Genomic DNA, 19,549 nt, shown 5'->3' on the forward strand with positions numbered 1-19,549 from the left:
AAGAGTAAACTTATAAATAATAACTTACACGTCTCCATTGATTAAGGTCGAGGTTTTCCACAGTGGCGTCCTGGAAAAACAGTGTCAAATTAATATAATGTAGAAATAATTTTATGTCATAACATACGTATAGTTCCTGTAAATTAAAACTGAATTATTAAACAGGTCTTTAAAAGATAAAGAAATATGTAAAGTATAAAAAGTATTTTTTTTTTCAATATAACTTACAGAATCATCATCTTGAAAGATGTCCGGACTGGGTACCTAAAAGATAAATACAAATAATGTAATATAGTTCCCGGATGTTTGCACAAGTAAATATTACGACAATATAGTACTATCCTGAAATTATAACATTTAGTTAATCACAAGACAAAATTATGGTTTTGATTTCAAAATAATCTGTTGTGATTATCATCGGTTGTACGGGTTGTTGATTGCTGTGAAGGAATGTGACAGGTCGTTAATCACGGCTCCAGCTGCGTCAAAGAATGTGGCGGCTTATAAGATCTCAAGATAACGTCACTCATCCTATGCTCCTTGTTATACGTGGTTTAAAATATTTACACTTGGGCACTAAAAATATACATAACCTGAAAAAACAATTATAAGTTGACTATTTTAAAGTATACAAACCTAAAAAAAAGCAATTTTAATATTTAAGACTTACCGAACGTGAAGGAGGATTTTCCTCGTCTGAGGAGTTGATGGCTGTAAGGCCGGCTAGCAGAAACACTACCGAAAGAAACTTCATGGTGAAGATATTCACAGAGAGTGATGAGGCTTCAATTTTTGACTCTGATATATATACAGAGATAAAACCTCGAATCAGAGTGACCTGACCCTCAAAATAATCGCAATGCTATCTCTTTGACAGCTTGCCAAATTTGTTCCTCTGCTAATTTATGTGGAAACAACCTCCAAATGATTTGCAATTTCCTTGATGACTTTATATGGAGAGTTGTTTATTCTGTCCTCGGCATTTCCTTAGTCTAGTTTTGTATTTTTCTTTGTATGATACTTAATGCTATTTAGCTAGCAGAACTTTGTATTTGTCAAATAAATGTTATCTTTCAAGTTGGTATGTAATTTTAAACTATCTTTGTATTTTTCTTCGCATAATAGTTAAATATTATTTTTAAGCTGCAAATTTTATATTTCCCTTCATATAATAGTTAAATGCTCTTTGGAGCGGTAATTAATGCATTACCCTTTTACCCTTCATTTTGCAAATTACCTTCTAATTATTGGTTGTAGCAGGGAAGATATTAAAAACAATCGAAATAAAGAAATAGTACATTTATTTTTCTATATTTTTTATTACATAAAGAACTTTACGTTGGGGCTTCGCCCTGTCATCCCTGTACATTGGATTTTGAAGCCGCCTTTGTTGAAGCGGTCAATCTGCTGGTTTGTCAGCTGGTCGACAAATCTTCGAGGGAGGAAAGTGATGGCTGTCTCTCCCTTTGGCATGACGATTTCGACCATGATGGATGGGCCGTATTTCGTCTCTGTGCGCTTCATGGAGTTTATGGGGTAGCCCTCTGCGGCGGTGAGGTCCTTACAAGGGACCTTAGAAGGACCGTCATAAACCTCGAGGACAGCTAGTTCTTGCAACATTTGTTTGTCCATTATCTGAAATTACCAATTTGAGATTAATAAACAATCTTTTCCTGCTGTATTCTTTAGTAAAAAAAAACTGTTAAATGTGTCAAAGAGACCATATAGTTGAATTGTTTTTACTCTGTATTTTACCTGTTTTACTCGTTATTTTAAAATTTTTACATTAAATTGACCAGCAAAAAAAAATATATTAAAAAGTAATAAATCATACTTACAATGATGTAAATGTTTAAGATGGCAGATGATGTTGACTTCTAGAGTGGTGCTGCTATACTGACTATCTCGATGTTGGTCCTGCTTAAATAGGGAAAATGGGGGACAAAGTTCACCTTGTGATGTAACTTTTAATCTGCTTGGATATTGACCCACGTTTCCACACCACCCATGAGGTAGGGGTCTCAGCGCATTCTTTTTTTGTTAACTCAGAGGCATCCCCAGGAGGTCTACACCCTCTGAGATAGACTGCCCCATCCATCGCAGTCTATGGTGATGGCCACTCTATAACAAATATGCCACCTCCCAATATTTTTTTTATTTTTTTATTTTTTTTATTTTTTTTGTCCTTTGACTAATGTAGAGGGTTATTTACTTGGTGAAGCCTTTCAATTAACCCTTTTACCACTGACAAAGGATATTTTACTTTTATATATTTTTTTTGTCCTTTGACTAATGTAGAGGGTTATTTACTTGGTGAAGCCTTTCAATTAACCCTCTTGCCACTGACAAAGGATATTTTTTCTTTATATTTTTTTTGTATCTTCCAGATCATCTGAGGGGGTTACACATACATTTGAGGATGCCTGAGGGAGACTCAATGTCTTAAGGTTTTTAGGCCAGCCTCCTCACCCCGTGGACTTACAGGTTTTACGCCAGCCTGATGAGTGAGTGGCGATCCTCTTTGAGGTTTATATCAACCTTATGCCCTGTGGACTTATGGGTTTTAAGCCTGCCTGTTGAGCATATAAACCGCACCTCAGATGATCTGTAAGATTTTTTTAGTAAGAAATATCTATATACGATAAATGATCATCTACAAACTTGCTACTTACATCTTGATATAACAAGATATAATCCCAATCTACTTTACTAGCATAGTCATGAATGAAGGGTTCGGATAGTTTTTGATATTTACTAACAATATCCCAACACCCATCAAAATTAAGAGCCATTTCTCGAAGGAAGGCTTCTGAGAATTTTTGACGCTTCAAAATTAGACTCCAGTTGACTTTGTGAAAATAAATCCTAAGCATATCAATAGAAAAATTATATTTATTGGATAAAATGTTCCAGTCCAAAAACCGATCAAACTTCATTATAAAGCTGTCAGTCATCACCCCTTCGGGCTCCTTTGGTTCTTGTGACAATAGTGACCAGACGTTTTCCATCTCCAAGCTCATACTGACCAGCTTCATAAAGTGAAAGGCTTAAGTAGTACTGAAGTGTGTATGCAGTACGTACAGCACACTTTTTATGGTCACCCATAGAACATGCTATTCCTGGCATAGCGTCAATAGCGGGACCATCTATTACACGAACATCTGAATGAAACCTCTTCAAAAACTCAGCCTTCTCCCTACCTTTAGTATATATACATTGAAAAGGGAGACATAAGGCTGAAATTAAACCCTCATTAAATGGTATACTACCCTCTTCCCAACGCAAACCATGATGATTTCGAGAAAGCCAACGATTGGTTTTTTGGGCTTTAGAGTTTAATTGATGAAAGCCGTAGGGAGGTTTAAACAATATTTGGCACTCTAGAGAACCACCAACAATGGCCAGTTCTTTTATAATGAAATTATCATTGTTATCTTTAAAAGCTTGAAACTCTACTACAGCCTCCATATTGACAATTCACTTCTAAGACGATCAGCAACGTCAGATGGTAGCTCGTCTGTTTGTTCTTTAGCGTCAGCCAAAACTTGATCGATAAAATCTTTAATGAATACTTCCAAGTAAAATAATTCCAAGAGGTTTCTACAAATTATAGGGATATTCTTTATTAACTGATTCCACTCAACTAAATTAAGGGACAAGGAGTGCTCACCGTCACTAATGTACGCGTACTGATTTCCAAATACGTTATTTACTTTGATACTTGATCCTTCGTCGGTCTTAATATTTTCTGATCGTTTTTCCAAGAGAGCTAAAGTAATTAAGTTGAAACGATCACAAAGCTGACAAAATGAATCGTATGACCAATAAACACAACCCCTTTTACCTTTGATGATTACCCCAAGACTGCTATCACGGTTTTTAACAATTCCTGTTATCGCACACTTGGTAAGCTCGGAGTCCAGAAAGTAAACTGACTTTAGAAAGACTCCGGTTAAAAGATTTATAGGCTCCTTCTCCTTAGGGATAGCTATAGCGTTAGCACTTACCTCTGTCTCCTGTGAAGTCATCTCTGCAACTAAACTACTTTCCTTATACCCTTAACCTACATCCCTTAACCCTCCCCACCCTACCCACTCATGGTTCATCTGAAAAGTAAAATAACCCCTCCTCCCCCTCCTCCTCCTCCTCTTCTGAAGACTCCTCATCTGACATAGAAGGACCTTCTCTAATTTTAACAAGGATTTTACTAGTACCATGGGGAACATTAAACTTTTTCATATCTGCATATATTTTAAAACAGTCTACCTTCTCTATACCAAGCAATATGTTATGCTCGTCATAAAACTCAACACTAAGCCATTCCATGTTTACCACCTGAATGTTTACCCTAAACTGATCGCAATGCTACCCCTTACATAGATATCTTTCTCACATCCCCAGTGATTGGTGTGTATGTGTAGTGTGTATCATGAATAATGAGACAGTATGCGCTTGTATTTGCAGGGATAGCATTTTTAAATTGAATTTCCAGTCTAACATCTACAGGACCGGTTTTAATAGTATCATCCTGTTTAGAACAGTCGATTACGTAAATTGGACAGTTTGATGTGAAATCACTAAAGCTTAATATAGGAGAACCAACTCTTCCGTAGTAGGAGCTTTGGAAACTTGTATACATGTCATAAAACAAACAAGAGTTTCCACGGATATTATCGTAAGGGTAAAAGTTTGAATTCAAATACAATTTTACATCCTGTAAATCAGCAATGTCAAATTGAGACATGTCTTTGGTTACACTATTTTTCCTACCAGTTTGAAATGCTAAAACAATATATCGTGGTTTTTCTGTTTGGTTAGAAGTTTTAAGAGTCCAAGACATAGACTCAGTTGTGGGTAGGGTTGGGTATTCAATTAACTCCCATTGCCGAAATGGAATATGAATAGTTGGATCTTTCTCGATATACTTATACAGTTTTAATTTCTGGCTATCATTTACAGTTATATGAGGTATACGCCAGTAGATCTTATCAATTTTTAATGTCACCATACCTTCATTAGTGGTAAATACAGCATTTTCATCTCTGGATGAACGCAATAGGATGAGCTCTTGTTTAGCATTCACCAAAACTTTTTTATAGTCCTCTGTGAACCCCAACAAAAGTTTCAAAGGTACTGAATATACAAAATCCTTAGCTTTTTCAACTTTACCGGGTCCCAACCAACACGCATTCTTATAAGTATTTTTCTCTTCCTCCCTAATGGAAACGAGATTTTTCAAAGTTGTAGTGATGCCTACATTTTTTGTTCTATCAATTTCTTTTCCGCAAAGCTCGTAGCGAATTTCCTCAAATAAAAATGCAATTGCATTGTTAACAAGTGATACTTCCTGTGATGAACCGTCAGTTTTTTTAGCACTGACCGAACCATGAATGACAATACTACTGTAAAATGGAGCTGTAATTATGTCCTGTTGTAGAAGTGGAATTCTAATTTCATCATTATTATTATAAGTAGTAGATGCGTATGGTTGGTGAGTATGAAATTCCATACTGGTGATTAAATCATCATATGCTGCTGCTTGACCTATCTCTAACAGAGCCATTTTTTATTACTTTGAAGCCGAGAGAGCGAAGAAAATTTATATTTTTACAAGTTAATCCTTTGGATGTCTGGTTACTACTAAATCGTCGAACTGTAGGTAAATCACTAAATAGCAGACCCATTACTCCGTCTTAGATGGAGCCTTACTGAAATTCTTTCTCCACGAAAATTAACTAATTTACCGTCTTGATCTCTTAGGGAGATTGTCAAGTTGTTTATCCTCTGGCTGATCACTGGCAAATAAATAACATTCCGCGGTATTTCTATTATTTTATAGCCTGGTGGATCTGCAGGATAGAACTCATGTATTACATGGTCCTCTATCCCGTTCAAAAATGAGCCACGTGTAACGTTACAGTCCACCCGTATTGAGTTAACTTTAATTATATCCACAGGTAGCTCCGAGGCATGCTGATTATTAGCTTTATAAATTTGGTTTTTAAATCCAAGTAGTTTTCCCAAGGAGTGGTCCTTTTCAAAATCAATGTCTTCTGAACAAAATAGCTCTGCTTTTAAAGTATTATTATTAGGTTTTAATGTAAACTTTACTTTTTTTGGCAGTTTAGAAATTATATATTTTTCAATATCCTCAATTTCGTATGAACCTTCTGGTATAGTGATAACTTGATCTTTACCATAATAAAACTTGTTATTTACATTATTTTCTATGTTTGGTATGGAATTATATGTAGTAAGTTCTATTAATCCTAGTTCCCAATCCCCACTAGTAACATCAATAGGAAATGAAAGCTCGTGTGAAAGCACACTGGTTACCCCGGTAAGACTAAACATCGTTGCAGAGAAACTTTAAACACAAGTGACCGCAGATGACTGAGTTGAAACTTTGCTCTCTTTTGTAGTTATAGTGTATTTCACAATCCTCTAGGTACCTGATTAGTTCCCTCGGTGGTTTTAAATTTCCAAAACTATCGTAGTAATAAACTGTTTTATCATCTTTTTTATAGCATACCCAGTGTGTTCCCTGGCCAAAATTATCATCCAAGTTTACAATGGCTGATTCGTGCTTTTTAGGCAAATTTGGTAGTTTATCCCTCATAAAAACCCCTCTAAAATTTGGAATTTTTAACAATTTTACATACTTAAATAAATCATAATTAGTAAGAGGTTTTAATGGTACCGAGATGCTTTTTTTTTATTACCCTTTCGTTTATTTTTACGTTTACCAGCACCTTCCTTTCTATAAGGTCTGAGGTATAATCCTTTTCCTTTTAATCGCTTAACACTGCGCTTCTTTCGCCGACCTCCCCCAAACTTAGTTTTCGCCTTCATTGCGGTTGTAACAGCCCAAGCTGAGGCTTTTTCACCTACCGACGAGTCTGAAGCTTTAAATCTTTGCCAAGCTCGTTCTGCAAGCTCCTTGTCCGCTTGTCTCCTACGCTCAGAATCTTTGTACCTCGAATACGCAATATCGTGGGACTTACACGCTTCGTCTAAACCGTTTATTCCTTTATCTCCTTTTGCCAACCTTTTGGACAATTTTGTACCCGGCCCACAATAATTATACCCCGGTAAATGCAATTCGACAGGTAGTAAGTCGATAGCTTTATTAAGAACGGATGAAACAATATTACCACCCCGTTTGATCGCCTGTTTACATCTGAAGTTTTTAGTCTTGGTCTTGGCCATTTATGGCAAATGCTTGAGAGACAGCTATAATTATGACCAGTATCGTTGATGGTTGACAAGTAACTAAGGTGTGTTATCGTTTTTTTCTATATTTGACATAAATGGTTGCACACGTGCAAGTATGCTTTCCTCGAGAAATTCAGGCAATACTGTCTCCTCCACCTCCTCCTCCTCCTCCTCCTCATCACCATTATTTTTCGGCTGGGATGCATCTTTAGTTTGTGGTTGGGTATCATCATTTTGGTGTGCGATAGCTATATTTTCTGTGGGAGAGGAATTATCTTTTGGTGATAGTTTAAATAGTTCTTCCCAATCTATGTAATCGTCATCTGTTTGTACAGTTGACCTTCCAGTTTGTTTTCTATTGATATAGTTAAAAACATAAGTTCCAAACTTCCTTAGGTTTTTCTCATGTTCAGTTTTGTTATCTGTTATAAGGCTTTCACATTTTGTTAGCCTAGTTTTCAGACCATCAATTTCTGATTGTAGCATGGATAAATCAGTTCTTAATAATGTCACACTTTCTTCACAAGCTTTATCCACATAGAATTTTGTTGCTGCATCATCAGAAACACTTGGAGCAGCTAAACTATTGATCTGCTTATTCTGTGCATTATAATTATTTTTAGTTAATTTCAGACTTAGTTTGTTTAGGGTACGCAGATTAACAGCATCAGTTGGTACTTTTGGGTCAGCCAATTGCCATATTCTCCTATTTTGCATATCATATTTACCTTCAGAAAAGGGTACACTTCTATAATCAACATATGATTTTGTAGCTGCATCAGCAGCTTGTAATGGAGAAGCCAAGTTACATAGCTTTTTATTTTGCATATCATAATCACCATCTGGTGTTAAATTAAAACCTTCCCCTTTAAGCCCTTTAAGGTTCTTGCTACTACTAGCTTTCAAACTACGTCCAAACTTGTCAATAGTCATTATAGTAATGCTTTATACCTACTGTTTCCAGCTCCTTTTATGTACCCTGCCTCTCTTAGCTCCTCCACAATACTTAGTATCTCATTAACATGTACTCTGTTTCCAGCTTCTGTTGACATAGCTATGTGTCTTAATCGGTCAACTAGCTCATTAACGTCATCCCAATGTATGATATCACGTGACTTTAAGGACTTCCATAACATTCCTTTACCTTTAGCTTGAGAGATTAAAGGTCTAATAATCTTCATATACTTTGTACCTTTGTTTGATTTAATTTTTCCATCAAAACTATAACCCTCCTTATGAGCGTTTGTAGTAATAAGAATACTTTTGTAAGTTCTTAAATCATTATCATTATACATGGTACTATCAGGTAACCTTTTAAATATAAGTTCATACAATCCATTAGATTTTCCATAGTTTACTGCACCAATCTTTATATTACCTTTGTCATCAAAATCCATAACTTTTTCACCAATCATAAGTGTGTCATTCTCGTAGCGGGGTCCGTAAATATAGTCAATTTGCTTTTTATTCGTAGAATCTTTAATAAACATATACATGTATTCCTTTGTAATAGGATTTGTAAAGTATTCATTTATATATTGAGTGGTGGATGCCAGTTTCTCAGGAGACGATACCAATTCCGACAAATCTTTAACCCTTGGTGTTGACGTACCAGATGGAAGGAATTTGTCATCATCACTTTCAGATTCAGTTAGATCATAATTTATTGGCTCTTCCTCCATAGGTTCTTCCAAAGGTTCTTCCATTTTAACACTTTCCTGCTCAGTTTTTATATCAAGATTATTTGCTGTGTTTTTCCTAAGTTCACTGATTATCGGCTTATACTGTTTTTCTAATAAAATATCACTTTCTTCAGTGCCTTCCTTAAAAGCTCTATACTTTCGTTTAATAGCATTTCTCAGCTCAATTAATTGTGCCTTAACATGTTTACTCTTCCGCACCATAGTGTAGAATAATAAACCCCCAACCGATCCCAGCCCATTTAAGGCAATTCAACCTGCCTAATGAATAGTGCACGCCTCTTATACCTCCGTAAGAACTTAATTATTCTTCTTAGTGAAACCCCAGTGCTAAAGTCTATACCTCTATAGTACTGTTGCATCCTAAAATCAAACCGCGGGATCACATATTGTGTGGTAAAACTTTTAAATACAAAGGTTCGTTTCCATCCATCCCTCCATTGAGGTATTTCTGCTACTGTATATTTATCATTTTCAACAGTTTTCTCCATAAATCTTTTAAGTAATTCCAAAGGTCTAGGTTTATTTATATTTTGCAATAGATAAGAGTTAAGAAGCCAAAATTCACTTGGATTTGACCCTGTAAATGCTCTCCACTGATCAAATAAAACTCTATTTGTCACAGTATACATACCACCGTTTAATGTAATACCAAACTTTTTACACTGATTTGGGAGTGTAGGTAGAGCTTCCTTAAGAAACTCTGTAGTATACAGACCTTGACAGAGATTATTAACACCACTGTACGGTTTGTTTCTAAAAGTCATTGGAACATTATCAGGTACTTTAGAGTATGCAACGTTATAGCTAATGTCGATATAGCATTTTAAATTTAAAGACCTTTTATAGACTGTTAATGGAGACCTTATAGGAATAGTTCGTTCTGTTAGCAATATACATCGTGCTGCATATGGAATCTTACATCCATATTCCAACATTTCATTACATATTTGAGTGAAATTTATACTGCCGTGTAAGTTGCGCAGAGGTCGGACTTTGCCAAATATTTCAGGAAGCGGTCTAAATCTAGATATCATATTTTGTGGGTCTCTTACAGTACAATTGTACATATCCTCATGATATATTACAAATTCTAAGGGGACATTATTTACTTCACAGGAATTTATAAAGTTTAGCCAGCACGCCCTGTTATAAGTTCTTTCGCTAGCAGAAATCATTAGTAAAACTACAGGTGGTATCATGGCAGACCCCTTAGGTTTTTTATGTCTCCAACATCTCCTATTAAACTGATATCCGTGGGGAGGTTTTTTACTACAATAGTTCCCACAAAACTTATTTTTATTCTTGTAATAGTATGAGCATAAGTTTGATTTAACATTATGAAGACGGGTATTAAAACCTCCCAGATCATTATATGTATAGATACGAACCATTATAGCTCTGTCACGAAACTGTCAATTCCTACCCTATACCTTCCCTTATATGGGTCAGATGTTTTATCTATTACCAGAAACCCAAAGTTGTCACACCATGCCTTAGCACAGATCTCTTTAAATTTGTCAAAAGACATATCTGTGGTGACATGATCGTTGAATATATGTTTTAGATTCATTTCGTCTTGTTTAAATAATATAATAAAGTTACTATTGTCCCTTATTAGCTGTTTCGGAATGGCACTGTATGTTTGTCCTAGGTAAAAGGTATCTATATTTTTATGCCTACCCATAGTAAAATAAGCTCTAATATTATCATGCTTTTCACAAGAAATATCATCAAACACCATTATTGAATGTGGTTTAGCCTCGTTAGGGTGTACTACTTTATCATTATCTCCAAACTCAAAATACCCTATTTCTTTAGGCATAACATTTTTTAAGAACCTGTATTTCGATTGATATAGAGACTTTGAAAAAATATAAATGTTTTTAAACCTTAATCCATTTGGGTCAAATAGTAAATTAAACAACACGTTTGTCTTGCCTGATGAGCTTGGTCCTGATATAATACAGCGAATAGAGTCAGGTAATAATGTACCGTGTTTTTTTCGATGTGTAACCATGCCTGATCCAATGTATTCATCAAAATTTAAAACAGAAAAATCAACGTCTTGCTTCACAACACGCATTCTGACTAATTACCATGAATTGATAACAGAGAGATATATAGTTTTTGAACCGAGCAGACATCACACCATGTGCTAATTAACAAGTGATATCTCTTCCCAGAAACAAATCTTATCATAACCTATAGTTCAAGGAAGAAGTATTTACGCAAACACCAGAGTTATCACACCAAGTCCTTGGCATCAATCCAAGAGTCATGACTGTTATCATAACCTTTCCACCGAACTAATAATTTAGAACCTTTCTTCCGCAAAACTTTTTCAACCAAATATACATTACCAGTCTTAGATTTACTAATTTCTTCTGAATAAAATCCACCTTTTAATATATCACCTTTAGAGTCTTGCAATATATAAGTTACAGGTTTAGTAGGTTTAATTGCATACACTTTAAAAACTTCATTTGTCCAATTTGGTAGATAACCTTTTTTAAATGTCTTTTTGTTTTTACTAATTCTAACATTATCACCGATTTGAAATTTAGCTTTAGTTTGCCGCTTAACACTTTGTCCGCTATAAATTCTCTTTAATATATTTTTAACATCTTTTTGTTTTACATCCTTCGGTTTCATACCAATAGTCCTATGTTTAGTGTTATTATAGGATTTTACAAGTCCTGATAACAAACTTACCCACTCATAACTACCTCTGGCAGTAAATAGTTTATACATTTTAGTTTTTAAAGTACGATTAAATCTTTCTATGATACTGGCTTTAAGCTCAGAATAGGTATGGTAATGATTTATATCATATTTCCGCATTAAACTGCTGACATGTTTGTTAAAATACTCTTTACCTTGATCAGTTTGAAAGTTTTTCATTTTATTTTTAGCTAAAAAAGGATCTAAAGCTTTAGCTACCTCTGGTCCAGATTTGTCTTTTAACGGAATGGCAAATGCAAACTTAGAAAAGCAATTAATAATTGTCATAATATATCTATAGCCTTTATTAATTTTAGAATATGGCTGCATCTCAACTAAATCAGCTTGATATAAATCATGCAATCCCTTAAGGGTCACTTTACGTCTAGGGTAGTTTCGCCTAGCAGGTCTATGTAGCTCCTCAGCTATAGCGCTTTTACTAACCATTTCACAAATGAAGTATACAACTGTTTAGCACGGGTTTTTAAAGGTTCTCACACAAATCAGTGACTCTCATTAAATAAATAAATATCAAGCTAGCAATAAAAACAACAAGTACAAATAGTTTGTCAGCTAAAGATTTAATCAGACGAAAACCTGCCAACAACATACTAAATTGTAATGAAGTGTTTAGTTAGGGATTTAGACTGAAATAGGATATTGTTTGCTTGAGTGGGGTTTGAGACCACTCGTGTATACTACACCCAGGTTAAGCATTACATGGCCAGTCCAGCGAAACTGGTAGACGCCTTGTAACACCCTCTCCCTTTTTAGCAAACAAAAAGAAAGAGAATTTCAAGTTACTTTTTTTAGAAAACTAAATGTTTTCTAAAAAAAATAACAACAAGTAACAAAAGTAAAAACATTTAGTTTTTACATAATTTACAAGTGGCTTTATGGAAGATGAATAAAGGAGCCATGCAAATGCGGCATGTTTCTTTTGGGGTTTTAAACTTCGGATACGCAAAGCTACCTCTTCGCCTTAAGTGAGAAGGAAGACCAACCATTCTTCCACAGGTAGTACACCAACTTCTAGAGCCTCGTAAAGACTCATAGTAGTTTAGGGTTACGTAACCGCAGTTTTCCTTGTGATAGTTCAAAACATCCTGCCTTAGCGTTGATGGAAGATCAACACATTCTTTTACATAAGGTAAAAGGATGGCGTTTGAGCAAATTGTTCTAATTGAAAGCTCAGACAGAGACAACATGATGCGGTGGAGACCAGAGATGGAATGATACTTTGAACTTTGAATCTCAAATTATTGTTAAATATCCATCGACCAATCACAGCCCCGCACTCTTATTTACAACCAATAGGATTCAAGCTTATTACGACCAATCAGAGAGCAGTATTTTACTTGTTTTAAATTTTTCCCACCGGACTGAAATACCAACCTAAGGTCATTCAACTATGTCCTTCATTCATACACACACTCAGGTTTACAGGCCTTTTAGTCAGCCGTGCCATTGACCTTCATTCACAAATTTGTGGCAAACGCAGGAAACTCATTGTTCTATGGTTTTTAGGCCAACCTGCCATCTACGTATGGATTTATGGTGTTTTAAGCCAACCATTACGTAGGTGTCTGTCCACAAACAGGAGGTTTCATGGTTAAGCCTTACTAACTCCCACATTCACACTCACATTCAATGGGGTTTTTATTCATTTAAAACAAGTTTTACTATATTTACAAAATTATAAGACGTTATGACATTATTAAAATGTGATTCAAAATATATACCAAGATTTAACATGGTTTCTTTTGCTTTATTTAAGATGTTTATCCCATTAGGGACAGGAAATCGTATAAAACACGGCACAAACCCATCACTTTTAGCCTTTTTTACAGCTGTTCTAAAATGTCTTTTTTCTGTTCGAATACACTTGTATTCGTTCTCACTCCCTCCAGTTTCTCTAATCAAAACACAGAGAACGTGTTGAAGATTACTATCACAAGGAAACACAGTTACCTTACCTGACTGTTCAGTTAAAATTGCATTCAAGGATTGATTTTCTTTAGACAATAAATCATTTGATGTTTTAAAGTCTGTATTTATTTGAGCAAGTTGACGATTGGATTCATTAGACTGAGTAAGTAACTGTAATAATGTATTTTTTTCAGCTACAAGTTTGTATTCTCCATACTTACGTACAGAGAGCAACACTTTTTCAAACACCCAGTCCTGGAAAGTCTCCGCAATAGGGAGTTTTGATTTCAATATTAAAGAATACAAACCCGGTTCATTAATGTAAACCGTATGTGGTTGATTGTTAAAAGGGAGCGGCATTTTACCGCTCCTTATAAATGCATAATTTTTTTTATATTTATCTTTAACATGGGCTTTAAGTGCATCTCGTGATCTAGAATAGCCTAAAATATCAGCAATTTCCTTACCTTTAAACCAAGGGTTATCATCAGAATCAAATAATACAGACACATGCCGGTCGTTAAATATATAAGAAGTAAGATGAAACATTTTCACAAAAAATGGGTTATGTCAGAGTATGTCTGATCAGCATGGGATCAAATAAGAGAATGACGGTGACAAACGTATCACTGTCTGGTACCCTTGGTCACGTGATTCATACAACAGACCAGTCACTTCGGTTCTTACAAATTTTTAATTTACATTCACACAGCGGTTTAGGGAAACATTCAAGACAGATATTTTGCAAATCATCCCAATAAAACTGTAAGCATTTGTCCTTACAGCAAGTAAAACAACTTCGAGTTTTATATACTTTAAGTTCAACCAATTTAGGTACTGGGGCTTGGTAATTTTTACAACGACACATACAATAACCAAAACTTTCACATTTTCTACATGCTATCCCATCAACATGAACCGAAGGGGTTACAAAACATTTGTTCTCGCAACAATAACGGTTCATTGTTAACACTTTCGCTTCCAAACAGAGACTAAATATTTAAGAAAGTTCCCAGAGTCACGCGGCATTAGGAGGGGGGAGGTCTTATCATCCAACCTCTCTTAGTCAAAAAGATGGATACAACACAACAGTATGTTGTTAGGACTGGTGGGTAAGTTTTTGTTTTTTATATCCATAGGGTAAGGTACCATACTCACCCTCATGCTTCCTTTTAGGTCCTGTAATTTGGAAAACTTTAGTTTCATTTATGGTAACGATGTTCCGGTCTTTAGTTCTGCGAATTCTAGATTCGTTAATTTCTATTTGTCGTCTAGTTTCACTAAGGACCATTTCTTTTAATTTTTCAAAGTTGAGCGTTTTGGAAGTCTTAAAATTGAGTGTGAGACCCTTAATTTTGCAAACTGGGACCAAGATCTGCTTATTTGTTGACCAAACAAGATACGCGTAGGTTTTTGGACCCCCAGAAACAAATTCTACTATAAAAGATCCAGGTCCGTACTCAGCCAGCTCATCGGTCATTTCACCAAGATAATCCCCTGTAGGAACTCTGTACAAACCACCCTTATATACATATAATACAGAATCAGTATCATAATACAATACCTGACCACCAAGGGCATCTAGATGCTCATAGAGCTTTAATCTCGCTTGAGCTGTGGTGTATGCAGCTATCACTACGTTTACATTAGTCAAAGGTTCGCCTACTTCTTCTAAGTACTCCCAACTCACAACCACAACATCATCATTAACAATCTGTATTCTATTTACATCTATTTCCGGTTTGGTAAGCATTTCAAATAGTGTTTTTGAATCTCTAATAATTATAGCCTTGGTTTGGTTTTCCCTCTGTCCAAATTTACCCCAAAATGAATTAAGCATTAGTTTGGCTAATGATCTCAACCCCCCGTTCTTTGTTATTTTACTTTTGTCCAATCTGATACCTTCATGCCTAAAATAATCTTCAATATATTTATCTTTGTCATCTTCAGTCTGACACCAGCCAGGGTACCCCGAAGCTTCCTGTTTCATCTTTAAAAATTTATTAATAAAATCTGTAAACAAACCCCCGTTTTCATATGTGGCTACCTCATACTCCCACAGCTCATACATATCCAAAACTACATAGCCCTTTTCCACTGCCCTTCTGATTTCATCCATAGTCCAAGTTCCTATTAAAGCTCTATCTCCACTTTCATGTTCACATTCACCCTGATTTTGAGAATTCCCACAGGTGTTGCATAGGACAAACATCAATTTATTGTTTATCTTTGCCGGAAGGACAGGATGGTAAAGATCCCTTGGTGGTAGCACTTTACACTTAAGCAGACCATCTACATGTAAGCCTCGCTGTCTGCACTCATTATCTCCCACATAAATCGTAGGATGACCAATAGGATACTTACCATACTTACATACATATGGGTAAAGAGAGCAAACATCAACATATTCAATGGTTTCCCCTTTCCCACACTTGTGGTAAGTTTTAGCATTACCTGTTCTGCCTCCAAAGAAAGACTGTCTAGGGTCCAAAGGAAGATTATTAAGAATAGGGAGTGTTTCCAAGTGTTTTAGATTTCGGTCCTTTTTTAACTTACGAAACTCACACTCCCACATCTCAACTACTTCATAGTCATTAAACTTAGCAATTTTAGATTTGGTCCTCTCATATCTCAAGTGAAGCGAGTCAGAGGGATCCTCCTTCAGAGGAGCATCTCTGTTATAAGGATAACATTTGGAGCATCCGTGCCAATAGCACCCGTGAAACTCATAGATCCTTTGTCCATCAAATCCATCAACTTTCAAACCAGAAATACTAATCTCCTTTCCACGCCCCGCATGTTCTATCCTCACTTTACGGATTTCCTCCTCAAAACTTAACCATTGGATAGCTATAGCTGACTGATTATTCACAAAACGATAGCCGTTCTTAGGAATAAGTCCAATCGTGTTTGGTTTCAAAAAGTTTCTACGAAAGGCCAAGTTACATGCACTAGCAATAGTTACAGCTTCCAAAAAAGGATCAACATTACACTCTTGGAGGAATATTGTCCTGAACTTAAGACACGCTTGTGCTAGAATTTCCACATCTGAGATGCAGTATTCTAAGATCTCCTTTTTAAAGTCAAAAGCATAATTCTCAGCCACTCGTTCATCATACCACTTTTCAAAATCCCTGTAGGACTTTTCAAACATAGTCTCTGGACAATAGTACTGTTTGTCAGGCATCGGGCCTACATAGTTTTGATTGGCAAGAGTGTTAAATAAATGGGGGAAGTAGCCTTTCTTTCTTTCAGGAGGCAGATCAAAAGCCTTAGGGAGTGCAGCGAGGGCCATGGGGAAGTAACTTAGCGAGTCCACAAACCTCACGTTGTCCATTTCCATCAAAATAATTTTTGTACCCCTCATGATCAGTTCAGGGGTGAATTTTGTTCGTTCAAGCATATACTTAAGCAAAAACTGAAAATCAAAACCCTGACCATTATGGGCGATTACACAAACATGTTTAAACTGTTTACGGGTTTCCATTACATAGTTCATAAATTGGGTAACCGGGTTAGAGTTGAAGACTCTCGTACGGTTTTTACAAGCAATACAAAATTTAGCCTCAATACATTGGTAACAATACTGTTGTGAAACACACAAGTTAACTTTATGTTCTTTCTGGTCAGGATCAGTGGAGAGTGGCTCATCTTGACGGGTTTCCAAATCAAAAAATATATACAGATAACCTTTAGATGTAGGTTTACCCTCGTTGGGTTTCATGTAACATTTATGATTAGGATCCTGAAAAGATTCACAAGGTTTACAATAAACCTCACCACACTTATGAGGTGTAGGTCTTCCCTTAATCATAACCAACTTATCACAATCAAGACACTTTTTCACTTTTTTACATTTATCAATTTTGTGGGCTATGAAACACCTTTGATTTCTTAAAATAATATTACATTCTGGACAAGTTACTCCCCCATGTTCTAACTTACAAGGAGGTGAGATGGTCAGACAGTAGCAGCAAATATTGGAACATCTATGTTCAGTTTTATGATCATAAGGGACATAGCAGGCTTCACAATAATATTTACAAACAAAAGCAGCAGTTAGACTGGTAATGACATTGAAATGACCGTTACAGAAAATCAAGTTAATTTTAGATTTAGCATTCTCTGGACGACCCTCAAAATACACATCACGCCCTTTCCTATCATAATTGTAAACAGTGATTTTATAATCGGTCAACAGATCTTGAAACCTTTCTAGTTCAAGAATTCCAGCACCATTCTCAGGCATTTCTACCCTAGCCCTCCGGATGAGCTCTTGCGCCATCACTGTCTGCCTTTTCCTATCATCTTGGCGAATCGCTTTATATAGAGGATCTTTAATTGCATGAGCAACAGCTACCACCAAGGCACGAGGGAGACACAAATTATCATTATTTTTTATCACAACAATTCCAGTCCTAGCCTTACATTCCTCATCAAAAGTATTATACAATCCAGGTCTTTTACGGGTACCCGAACCTACAGGGAGATTCACTCGCGTACACTCGACTTTAAAGGTATCCGTTGACTTGATAGATTCGGAATTACTTTGTACAATACCCCCAAAAATCTGCCACAACACATCTTCGTCAATTTCCCCAGCAGGTCGAAACGCTACATATCCATCTTTACCTTTAAGATTAAGGCTTTGAAGGGTAAACCCGAGCTGGTCATTATCATGGGCTTGATCTTTCATCTTTTTTACAATGGAAGCAAATCCCTGTCTAAGCCAATCAAACTCACTAGTTTCAGGAGGAGGATTAGAAAATTTAAATATAGTCTTGGTCCCATAAAGTCTAAATTTCTTAACATAGGACTGGTCCTCACTAATAGTTTCAACTGGCTCAACAGCAGAAGCCATTACAACAAATATTAAGGAAAATCTAAATATCACTACTATTTACAAACATAATTAATACACCATAAAAGAAAACTTAATATTACTACTCACAACGATAACCTTTTTACAGAAGAACACTACACACAATTCAGCAAATGTCACAGAGCAAAAGAACTACACCTATAAACACCGCCAAAGTAAGAGTGAACCAGGATTTTTAATTCTCTCACAGATATACCCTTCAACCAATCACAGATCACCTATTTATAACCTATCAGGTACAAGCTTATTTTAACCACTCACAGAGCACCTGATTCAAATATTTTTGTCTGTTAGTTTCAATACAACTGTCACTTATTTATAACCAATCAGAAGCGAGCTTATTTTCAATCAATCAGAGAACGCCTAATTCAAATATTTTTGTCCGTTAATTTCAATACCACAGTCACTTATTTATAACCAATCAGAAGCGAGCTTATTTTCAACCAATCAGAAAACACCTGATTCAAATATTTTTTTCCGTTAATTTCAATACCATAAAAGATAATTCATAAATCATAGAGGAACACCAAAGAAGTAATTAAATATTATTAAATTTATATTAACATAAGAGTACACAGTCTTCAACCCTTCCAAAAACAACAACCCCACCCCACCCCCCAACTCCAACACCCACCCCCAACACTAAATCCACCCCTTAAACCACCCCCAACACTAAATCCACCCCTTAAACCACCCCCTACTCTAAATCCACCCCTAAAACCACCCCTAATCCAAAAAACCACCCCTAATCCAAAAAACCACCCCTAAAACCACCCCTAAATCAACCCCTTCAATCCACCCCTAGGCAACACGCAACACACCAAAACTACCCCTGCTAGATCGGGGGACATTCTACTGTTTAGCAAGCTATGATAATTGTGGACACAAGGAGAGACGCCATTTTGGAACGAGGGCAAATCCAAATCCTGTTTTTGAGCCGCACCATTCATCCGACCCTCTGGATTCAACACAAATTTGCTATTCATCCAGCACAAATATTGTTTACTGCGATCAGACTGTCAGTTAATATGGGAGAGATGGACGGATGTCGGGAAGGGAGGGTGTTTGCACACTTTGGTGGGAACGAACTGGGCTACCT

The 19,549-nt window shown here is 36.0% G+C and overlaps 1 protein-coding gene across 2 annotated transcripts in view; it reads right to left on the minus strand.

The window, feature by feature from the left end:
- Positions 1–19,549, minus strand: part of LOC128996152 (zinc-regulated GTPase metalloprotein activator 1-like) — a 230,611-nt gene that overhangs the window by 126,431 nt on the left and 84,631 nt on the right. The window lies entirely within an intron of this gene.

The sequence above is a fragment of the Macrosteles quadrilineatus genome, unplaced genomic scaffold, assembly GCF_028750875.1.
Source record: "Macrosteles quadrilineatus isolate MER2022 unplaced genomic scaffold, UCM_ALF_1.0 Scaffold_6__1_contigs__length_79288215, whole genome shotgun sequence".
NCBI lineage: Eukaryota > Metazoa > Arthropoda > Insecta > Hemiptera > Cicadellidae > Macrosteles > Macrosteles quadrilineatus.